We start from the raw sequence: 10,776 nt of genomic DNA, 5'->3' as shown, positions 1-10,776 counted from the left end.
TGGTCGCAGCCGGCGGCCGCGCTGATTCATCCCTGCGTGCGCCTCCCCGCCGCCGGTAGGCCCGACCTGCCCTCGCTCCGCCGCGGGGCCGCTGCGTGCCCGCGGAGCTCGGCGCTACTCGTGAGGGGGCGGCGCTTCGGACGGCCGCGGCCCCGGGGCGAGGCGGGGAAGGCAGGCGGGGAGCCCGCCCGGCGTGGCAGGACGGGCGGCGGAAAGTTTCTCCCCACCCGCCAGTGCCGCCGCTCGCCGCCCCGGTGGCTCCGAGGGGGAGCGCAGCCCCGCGGAGGGAAAGAGCCGCGCCGCCCGGTGCCCGGGCTGGCAATATGAGGGAGCAGCACTCATGTGTGGGCACCGGAGGATGGACCCGCTGGAGCTTGCCGTTAGCCCTGTGAAACTCTTGCGAACTGAGTACGCCTTTCCCTGTCTCTTCGCAGAGGAGGCCTACCAAAAACTGGCTAGCGAGACCCTGGAGGAGCTGGACTGGTGCCTGGACCAGCTGGAGACCCTGCAGACCAGGCACTCCGTCAGCGAAATGGCCTCGAACAAGGTAGGAGCCCGCGGCCGCCGCCTCCCCTCCGCGGCTCCGGCCCCACTGCCGCTCCGGCTCTTCCCACCTAGTGTGGGGCGGGGGGCGCTTCAGCCTCGGTGAAGGAGGGAAATTGTGTCGCCTCAGTTGCAGCCGGCCCCGCCGCTGCTTACTTTGGCTTGAGGAGGGCATCGTCGGGGAGGGAGAGCTCCGGAGGAAAGTCGCGCTTGCGGCGGGGGCTGGGCTTCCCCGGGCACGCACCTCGGTGTCGGTAGAAGGGGATCCGCTGGATGAAACAGCCCCGGGCTGAGAAACTTGCCGCGGAAAGTAAGAGTCTCATGCTCGTTTGGGTGCACGAAAGGCTTTTGTTTGTGGTTTATACAAATTCAGTTTTCTTAAATTTCAGGACAAGTTGTGAAAGCGATGCAGGCGTTCGGTTTTGGAAAGTTACGCTGTTTCCCTATGTGTCTCAATTTAAAACCAAAAAGAGATTGTTTTTGACTGCTGGCGATAATCCCTTCAGGTGCTCTTTCTTTTCATAAGCATCCCATTCTGAACTAGGGCTCTTTCCTAGAAAATGGTGTAGAAAGCAGTAGTATGAAAAAGGTGATAAAGGTAGTTCTTGATTCCATGGGTGCTGCAGACTGAATTTTATTTGTAAATAGAAATGCTAATAGCTCTCATAACACGATTTGTTATGAAGGAATGTGCTCAGAACCGAGGTGCCATCGCAATAGTCATGATAGACACCTAGATCCAGAGGTGTGTTTCTGAGACAAAGTGCGCCCTTCCTTCCCTTCCTGGAACTTGAGGATGTGTATTAGCTGGGGACTATGTGCTGGTCTCTGCTGTGACTGAAAACTATGTGTGTGTGTGTGTGTGTTTTTTTGCAGTTTCAAGAGTTTCCGCATGCTCCATTCATAAGTATGCTTTCTTTCATGATTTTGATTTACAAACAATATGTAGTTACGTTTTTGGAGTTAATTTTTAAAGCCAAATTAATAAGCCTGCTGTCTTGCTTCAGAATTTATTTTTATATTTGTCATCAACAGATATTCTGAGTATTTGGGGAGCTACATGGACAATGAGAGAGAAGAAGAAGGTTTTAATTAAATCAAATAAATGGGCTGGGTTTGCCACACTTATGTCTGCGAAAGCAGCTGATGATCTATATTTTAGCACCTTTTTACCATTTTAGTTGCAATTAGGATTTTTTTAAAGTAAAAAAAAAAGTAGTGTTTTTTGACTCAGCTTATGCCTTTTTAAAGTTCTGCTGTCTTGCTTTGATTGCCCTTATCAAATATCTACTGTTTCTTATTGACTGTTTTTAAGTCCATGTTCAACTCAGCCTGCATGTAAGATGTGAGGTGTTCGCACTCTTGTGCAGTTTAGTCCCATAATATAATATCCCTTGTGCTTTTCTTGTCTTTGGAGACTCTTAGCAGCAATTAAATCTCCGTTTTAAGAGTTATCTGCCTGGCATTGTCCTATTCTCAGAACTGTGTTTTCAGTTTTTATTGCCAGTTGAAAGATCTAATTATTCAGGGCATATTGCGTACATACCGGCAAGTTACAAAGTCAAGAGTTTCGGAGTCTGTTTTAGCACTATTTGAATCCAGTGACATTGTTTTCAAAGGGAGTAAGATCAGACCAACGCATAGGGCCTGATCTTTCCTCGCTAACAAGTTTGAACACCTATCAGTTCCCTGATTTGTGATGTCTATATAGCCACTGTTTTACAGGATCCTGGACATTCTTCAAGTATTCATTTATTATCTCCATAAACCAGATAGGATATGTGGTATATTTTATGAACAATGAGGGCAAGCTGTTTTTAGAATAAGATAAAACTAATTGTGAATCAATGTGTCTTAAGTTTTGCCAAGCATATTCAAATTTTTACTAAAAGAGTATCTGTTTTTAAAATAAAACATGACAACTGCTTTACATCTCTAAATACAAAGGTGCTACATCTGATACTATGTTTTGTTTATATTTGAACTAGTTAAAGAATTGTTTGCCATAGATTACAGGATAAACATTCTTCACACTTGTTTATTCAAATGAAAAGGAAAACGCGATTCAGAAAAAGTTTGTCATCTTGTTGTTTCCAGCATAAGAACGTGCAGACAAGGGATCGATGCAGGGTACACAGTAAGCCTAGTCATAGTTAATCTGAAGGTCAGTAAGAATGATGCCGAGCTTTACATCAAAACTGGAATTTTATATTGCAGTAATGTATTGCCTCAGTCTGCTTGACCTATCAAATATGGATGTATGTGTCTAAAGCACTTTATTGCTACTTTTTCGTATTGCAGTATTTAGAAAGAGTCTGGGATTACTATATTGGGAAGGAATATCCGCTGTTCAGTTTTGCAGGTCATACTAATTTCTTAAGGTAAACTTTTCCCCCCTTTTTTTTGAGAAATCTGTCCCCCTTGTATAGAAATCTCTGTGACATCTTTCAGTGGGGTTTTGTTGTTGTTTTTTTTTTTTTTTAAGAAATAAAAAAATAAGTAAATCAGTGCCATTAACCATAATGTGAACAATCTTGAATATAAATCAGCGAGCCCATATAATAATGTAAGAAAATTCAGTGTGGGAGGATTTTAATTTTAGGTGTGTAACAGGTTGTACTAAAGAATCATTTTATTCCTGATTATTAAAACGTATCCAGCATTTATACAGCATCCTATTGTAATATAACTGCAAACTGTTTGTGACATCTCTCTAAGGCATATAGGTAAATGATGCTATTTTAGTTTATAGAGAAACTGAAGCAGAGAAACTTTGCTCAAGGCTAAGGACATAGACTTCAGTACAGCAAGAATATTCAAGAGTACCCAGTTCTCTATCCCAAGAGTAAGTCCTGCAAAATCTGAGCGGGGCAGGAGGGGACTGACTTCTTGGGGTGCCCCTGACAGCTGAGGTGCTGGCCCGTGGGGATGAGGAGGGACAGAGATTTTCTTCAAAGTTTTGGAGCCAAGAAGACGCTCTCTCCACAGTTGGTGTATCCATATCCGGGCAATACATTGTTGCCAAGCTGTTAGAATATGACGCTGGGGCACTTTGAATCACCTTCCTCCACATGGCCTGTATGCACAGGATGTCCTCTGGATCTTTGGAGACCTCGTCGTTGTCTAGATCACTGTAGATGACTTCCAGCACTGCTAATTCTCTCAGGTACTGGATGCCTTCATCTGCGGTAGTCCACTTTCCTGGGGAGTTCACAAGATCTTCCTTGAACGGATATCTTGCCCTCACACTTGAGAGGAGCCGTCTCCAGAGACTGCAAATTGCTGCCTCTTTTCCAATTCCTCTGTCAATTCCCCAGTTTCTAGCAAGGGATCTGTCCTGGTTCCAGCTGGGACAGGGTTAACTTTCTTCCCAGTAGCCTGGGGGGTGTGCTGTGTTTTGGGTTCGGTGTGAAAGGAGCGTTGATGGCCCATTGATGCTTTGGCTGTTGCTGGGTGATGCTTGCACCGGGAGGGGGGAGCACAGCCGGGGTGGTGGACCCAGCTGGCCAATGGGGTATTCTATACCATGTGACATCATGCTCAGTATAAAAACCAGGTGTGTGGGGGGGCTCGCCCCCCGTTCGTGACACGCGGTCGGCGGTCGGTGAGCGGTTCTGTTGTGCATTGCCTGCTTTGTGTATTCTGTTATTGTTGTTGTTCTCACTGTTATTATTCCTGTTCTACTTAGTTTTATTTCAATTATTAAACTGTTTTTATCTCAACCCGGGAGCTTTCCTACTTGTGCCCTCCCAATTCTCTCCCCCATCCCACCGGGGGGGGGGTGATCGAGCGGCTGCGTGGCGTTTATTTTTGCTGGCTGGGGTTAAACCACGACAGTCCTTTTTGGCGCCCAACGTGGGGCACGAAGGGTTGAGATAACGACAGATTATTTAGAACATATTAAGGAATTTATATCTGGTGACATATTCGTTTGTTCTGCACCATGCTCTTGTTTTTACTGTACCTGTTAAAAATTGGAGTTGGGTTTTGTAGTCTGTTGTGCTCTGCCGTGATTAATGATGTTTTGCCTGGGAGATTTGTTACTAAAACGCTGGCATTGGGGGTTATTTGGTATTTGGGATTCGTAATGAAGCCGTTTCTGCATTTCGGGTACCACCTCATGGAGACCATTAGCAATTATACCTTTTCCTCCGAGAGATTTTTTATGGAGGAAATGGAGAATGGCACCCTCACTACCTTCATCTCCTTTGTTAAAATAACTTGCCAGTACCTTGAACATCCCTGGGTAGTTAAGATACATCTCTTGGTACTCCTTGGGAATATTGTTGCGGTTTTATCCAAGGTTAGTAAGCAATTTAAGAATGTCATCCAGAGATCTGCCCCAAGGTTGGATAGCTATGAGTGGCAGGGCGAGTGGGATAGCATGGGCAAATGCCTAGGGCGATGGGCACCCCCAGTGTTCTGGAACTTTACCCCTGAACAAGTGAAGAACCCTGAAAAATTAGTAGAATATTTGGAAGAAGTATGCTGTCACCCTGGCCATTCCAGGGAGACGCAAATCACCACAATGTGCTGGGGCCTGGCCCACGCCTACCGAGCCCTGTTTAACACCACTCAGAACCCCCAAGGGGAAGGAAACGTCTCTGCAGCTGATGACAAAGCAACAGGCCCTGCGGCTACCCCACCCCCCACGGCAAGCACAGCGGCTCCCTCACCCCCCAGGGCAAGCACAGCAGCTACTCCGCCCCCTGCGACAGAGAACCAACCCACACCGGTATCAGTCGCCCCTATACAAAAAAGAAAATGCACAAGAAAATCAGCTCGTCTAGTAAGGGATGAAGATGAACCAGGGCCATCACGAGAACAGGAGGAGGAGGAGGCAGAACCCGTAAATGAGATGGTGACCACCCGATCCCTATCCCTGGGTGAGCTGCGAGATATGCGAAAAGACTTCAGCCGTCGTCCAGGGGAGCACATTGTCACCTGGCTGCTCCGATGCTGGGATAACGGGGCCAGTAGCCTGGAATTAGAGGGTAGGGAAGCCAAGCAGCTGGGATCCCTTTCTAGGGAAGGGGGCATTGACAAAGCAATTGGACAAGGGGCACAAGTCCTCAGCCTCTGGAGGCGACTCCTGTCAGGTGTGAAGGAAAGGTATCCCTTCAAGGAAGATGTTATATGCCACCCAGGCAAGTGGACCACCATGGAGAGAGGTATCCAGTACCTGAGAGAATTAGCCGTGCTGGAAGTGATTTATGATGACCTGAACAACGAGCAGTTATCCAAAGACCCAGATGAGGTCAAATGCACCCGACCCATGTGGCGGAAGTTTGTACGGAGCGCACCAGCGTCACATGCAAACTCATTGGCAGTAATGACCTGGAGAGATGGAGAGGAACAAACAGTGGATGAACTGGCTGGCCAACTCCGGCAATATGAAGAAAGTCTCTCTTCCTCCCTACGGGCCTGTGTCTCTGCTGTGGAGAAACTGTCTCAGGAGGTCCAGCAAATCAAAGAGGATATGTCCTGCTTCCCCCCTGCACGGGCCAGTGTCTCAGCCATTAGGAGCAAACGTCCCTCTGCTCAAGAGAGGAGACATCGTGGGTACACACCCCGGGGCACCCTGTGGTTTTACCTGCGTGACCACGGAGAGGACATGAGGAAGTGGGATGGAAAACCTACCTCAGTCCTACAGGCACGGGTACATGAGTTGCAAGGGAAAACAACCACAAAAGCGGGTTCTTCCAGGAAAACCGCTGCTCCGGTCTCCAGCGAGTTCCCCAGACAGAGTAGAAGGGCTGATTCCACTTCCGACCTTAACAAAGGGACTTCTGACTCATACTTACAAGAAGTAGATAGCGAATACGATGACCAGGACTAGAGGGGCCCTGCCTCCAGCCAGGTGGAGGAAAGGGACAACCGGGTTTACTGGACTGTGTGGATTCGATGGCCTGGCACATCAGATCCACAAGAATATAAGGCTCTCGTAGACACCGGTGCGCAGTGTACCCTGATGCCATCAGGCTATAAAGGGGCAGAACCCATTTGTATTTCTGGAGTGACAGGGGGATCCCAAGAGTTAACTGTGTTGGAGGCGGAAGTGAGCCTAACCGGGAAGGAGTGGCAGAAGCACCCCATCGTGACTGGCCCAGAAGCTCCGTGCATCCTTGGCATAGACTACCTCAGGAGAGGGTATTTCAAGGACCCAAAAGGGTACCGGTGGGCTTTTGGTATAGCTGCCCTGGAGACGGAGGAAATTAAACAGCTGTCCACCTTGCCCGGTCTTTCAGAGGATCCTTCTGTTGTGGGGTTGTTAAGGGTCCAAGAACAACAGGTGCCGATCGCTACCACAACAGTGCACCGGCGGCAATACCGCACCAACCGAGACTCCTTGATCCCCATCCATGAGCTGATTCGTCGACTGGAGAGCCAAGGAGTGATCAGCAAGACTCGCTCACCCTTTAACAGTCCCATATGGCCAGTGCGAAAGTCCAATGGAGAGTGGAGGCTAACAGTAGACTATCGTGGCCTGAACGAAGTGACGCCACCACTGAGTGCTGCCGTGCCGGACATGCTAGAACTTCAATACGAACTGGAGTCAAAGGCAGCCAAGTGGTACGCCACCATTGATATCGCTAATGCATTCTTCTCCATCCCTTTGGCGGCAGAGTGCAGGCCACAGTTTGCTTTCACTTGGAGGGGTGTCCAGTACACCTGGAACCGACTGCCCCAGGGGTGGAAACACAGCCCTACCATTTGCCATGGACTGATCCACACCACACTGGAACAGGGTGAGGCTCCAGAACACCTGCAATACATTGATGACATCATCGTGTGGGGCAACACAGCAGAGGAAGTTTTCAAGAAAGGGGAGAGAATAGTCCAAATCCTTCTGAAGGCCGGCTTTGCAATAAAACGAAGTAAGGTCAAGGGACCTGCACAGGAGATCCAGTTTTTAGGAATAAAATGGCAAGATGGACGTCGTCAGATCCCAACAGATGTGATCAATAAAATAACAGCCATGTCTCCACCAACTAACAAAAAGGAAACGCAAGCTTTCTTAGGCGTTGTAGGCTTTTGGAGAATGCATATTCCAAATTACAGTCAGATCGTAAGCCCTCTCTATCACGTGACCAGGAAGAAGAACGACTTCAGATGGGGCCCTGAGCAACGACAAGCATTTGAGCAAATTAAACAGGAGATAGTTCAGGCAGTAGCCCTTGGGCCAGTCCGGGCAGGACAAGATGTGAAGAATGTGCTCTACACCGCAGCCGGGGAGAATGGTCCTACCTGGAGCCTCTGGCAGAAAGCACCAGGGGAGACTCGAGGTCGACCCTTAGGGTTCTGGAGTCGGGGATACAGAGGATCCGAGGCCCGCTACACTCCAACTGAGAAGGAGATATTGGCAGCATATGAAGGGGTTCAAGCTGCTTCGGAAGTGGTTGGCACTGAAGCACAGCTCCTCCTGGCACCCCGACTGCCGGTGCTGGGCTGGATGTTCAAAGGGAGCGTCCCCTCTACACATCATGCAACTGATGCTACGTGGAGTAAGTGGGTCGCGCTGATCACACAACGGGCCCGAATAGGAAACCCCAGTCGCCCAGGAATCTTGGAGGTGATCACGAACTGGCCAGAAGGCAAAGATTTTGGAATATCCCCAGAGGAGGAGGTGATGCGTGCTGAAGAGGCCCCACCATATAACAAACTACCAGAAAACGAGAAGCAATATGCCCTGTTCACGGATGGGTCCTGTCGCCTTGTGGGAAAACATCGGAGATGGAAGGCTGCTGTATGGAGTCCTATACGCCAAGTTGCAGAAACTGCTGAAGGAGAAGGTGAATCGAGCCAGTTTGCAGAGGTGAAAGCCATCCAGCTGGCCTTGGGCATTGCCGAACGAGAAAAATGGCCAGTGCTTTATCTCTATACTGACTCATGGATGGTGGCAAATGCCCTGTGGGGGTGGTTGCAGCAGTGGAAGCAGAACAACTGGCAGCGCAGAGGTAAACCCATCTGGGCTGCCGCGTTGTGGCAAGATATTGCTGCCCAGGTAGAGAACCTGACTGTAAAAGTACGACACGTAGATGCTCACGTACCCAAGAGTCGGGCCAGTGAAGAGCACCAAAACAACCAGCAGGTGGATCAGGCTGCCAAGATCGAAGTAGCTCAGGTAGATCTGGACTGGCAACATAAAGGTGAATTATTTATAGCTCGGTGGGCCCATGACACTTCAGGCCACCAAGGGAGAGATGCAACATATAGATGGGCTCGTGATCGAGGGGTGGACTTAACCATGGACACTATTGCACAGGTTATCCACGAATGTGAAACATGCGCTGCAATCAAGCAAGCCAAACGAGTAAAGCCTCTTTGGTATGGAGGACGATGGTTGAAGTATAAATATGGGGAGGCTTGGCAGATTGATTATATCACGCTCCCACAAACCCGACAGGGCAAGCGCTATGTGCTCACCATGGTGGAAGTAACCACAGGATGGCTGGAAACATATCCTGTGCCCCATGCCACCGCCCGGAACACCATCCTGGGCCTTGAAAAGCAAGTCCTGTGGCGACATGGCACCCCAGAAAGAATTGAGTCAGACAACGGGACTCACTTCCGAAACGCCCTCATAGACACCTGGGCCAAAGAGCACGGCATTGAGTGGGTCTATCACATCCCCTACCATGCACCAGCCTCCGGGAAAATCGAACGATACAACGGGCTGCTAAAGACAACACTGAGGGCAATGGGTGGTGGGACATTCAAGCATTGGGATACACATTTAGCAAAGGCCACCTGGTTAGTGAACACTAGGGGATCTGTCACTCGAGCTGGCCCTGCCCAATCCAAACCCTTACGTGCTGTAGAGGGGGATAAAGTCCCTGTCGTGCATATGAGAAATATGCTGGGGAAGACAGTCTGGGTTGCTCCTGCCTCTGGCAAGGGAAAACCCATCCGTGGGATTGCTTTTGCTCAGGGACCTGGGTGCACTTGGTGGGTGATGAGAAAGGATGGGGAAGTCCGGTGTGTACCTCAGGGGGATTTAATTTTGGGTGAAAATAGCCAATGAACTGAATTGTACGATGTTAGTTATTACATAGTACTGTATGTCATCACTTTTATGGTTACCATATGCCATATTAACAGTATTACAGTAAGAATCACCCAGATTAATTTAGGATGAACGCCGATGAAACTGAGCAAGGTGCAACAATGATAGAACCAGACGAGCGCCCAGAACTGGCCTCCGCATGCAAGAGCCCGACACCACACACCATCTCTCCTGCCCTGCAAGACTGTTACGACAGGTGGAACCCGAAGTCATGGACTAAATGAACTCAACGGACGTTTTAGAGGGATGGCCCATGGACTAAGGGAATGATATCTCTGTGTGCGTATATATCAAAAGGCAGGGAAAAGGAGCGGTGACTAATTGGAATGTATGGGAAAATGTGAGACCTGGGCATGATGTAGATGGTATAGAATAAGGGGTGGATATTGTCCTGGTTCCAGCTGGGACAGGGTTAACTTTCTTCCCAGTAGCCTGGGGGGTGTGCTGTGTTTTGGGTTCGGTGTGAAAGGAGCGTTGATGGCCCATTGATGCTTTGGCTGTTGCTGGGTGATGCTTGCACCGGGAGGGGGGAGCACAGCCGGGGTGGTGGACCCAGCTGGCCAATGGGGTATTCTATACCATGTGACATCATGCTCAGTATAAAAACCAGGTGTGTGGGGGGGCTCGCCCCCCGTTCGTGACACGCGGTCGGCGGTCGGTGAGCGGTTCTGTTGTGCATTGCCTGCTTTGTGTATTCTGTTATTGTTGTTGTTCTCACTGTTATTATTCCTGTTCTACTTAGTTTTATTTCAATTATTAAACTGTTTTTATCTCAACCCGGGAGCTTTCCTACTTGTGCCCTCCCAATTCTCTCCCCCATCCCACCGGGGGGGGGGGTGATCGAGCGGCTGCGTGGCGTTTATTTTTGCTGGCTGGGGTTAAACCACGACAGGATCCCAGCTGTTGGGCTTCCTTACCTTCCAATTGCTGACTCTCGGCCCCATTATCCCAGCATCGGAGCAGCCAGGCAGCAATCCGCTCACCTGGCTGGCAGCTGTAATCTTTCCGCATGTCTCGAAGTTCTTTTGAGGTCAGGGACTGGGTAGTTTCTACTTCCTGTCTGATTTCTCTCACTCCTTCCTCCAATTTCTTTGCTGAACGACCGGCTTCTTGATCAAACCCTTCCTCTTCTTCCTCCTCCCTTACTAATCAATGATATGGACCCG

The 10,776-nt window shown here is 49.4% G+C and overlaps 1 pseudogene; it reads left to right on the top strand.

The window, feature by feature from the left end:
• The first annotated feature begins 358 nt into the window (after positions 1-358).
• The window catches only part of LOC142075005 (uncharacterized), an 88,385-nt pseudogene continuing 77,967 nt past the window's right edge, over positions 359-10,776 (top strand).

Source organism: Calonectris borealis, chromosome W (assembly GCF_964195595.1).
Source record: "Calonectris borealis chromosome W, bCalBor7.hap1.2, whole genome shotgun sequence".
Taxonomy (NCBI): domain Eukaryota; kingdom Metazoa; phylum Chordata; class Aves; order Procellariiformes; family Procellariidae; genus Calonectris; species Calonectris borealis.
The sequence above is the reverse complement of the archived record's forward strand: the minus strand, read 5'-3'. Positions and strand labels throughout refer to the sequence as shown.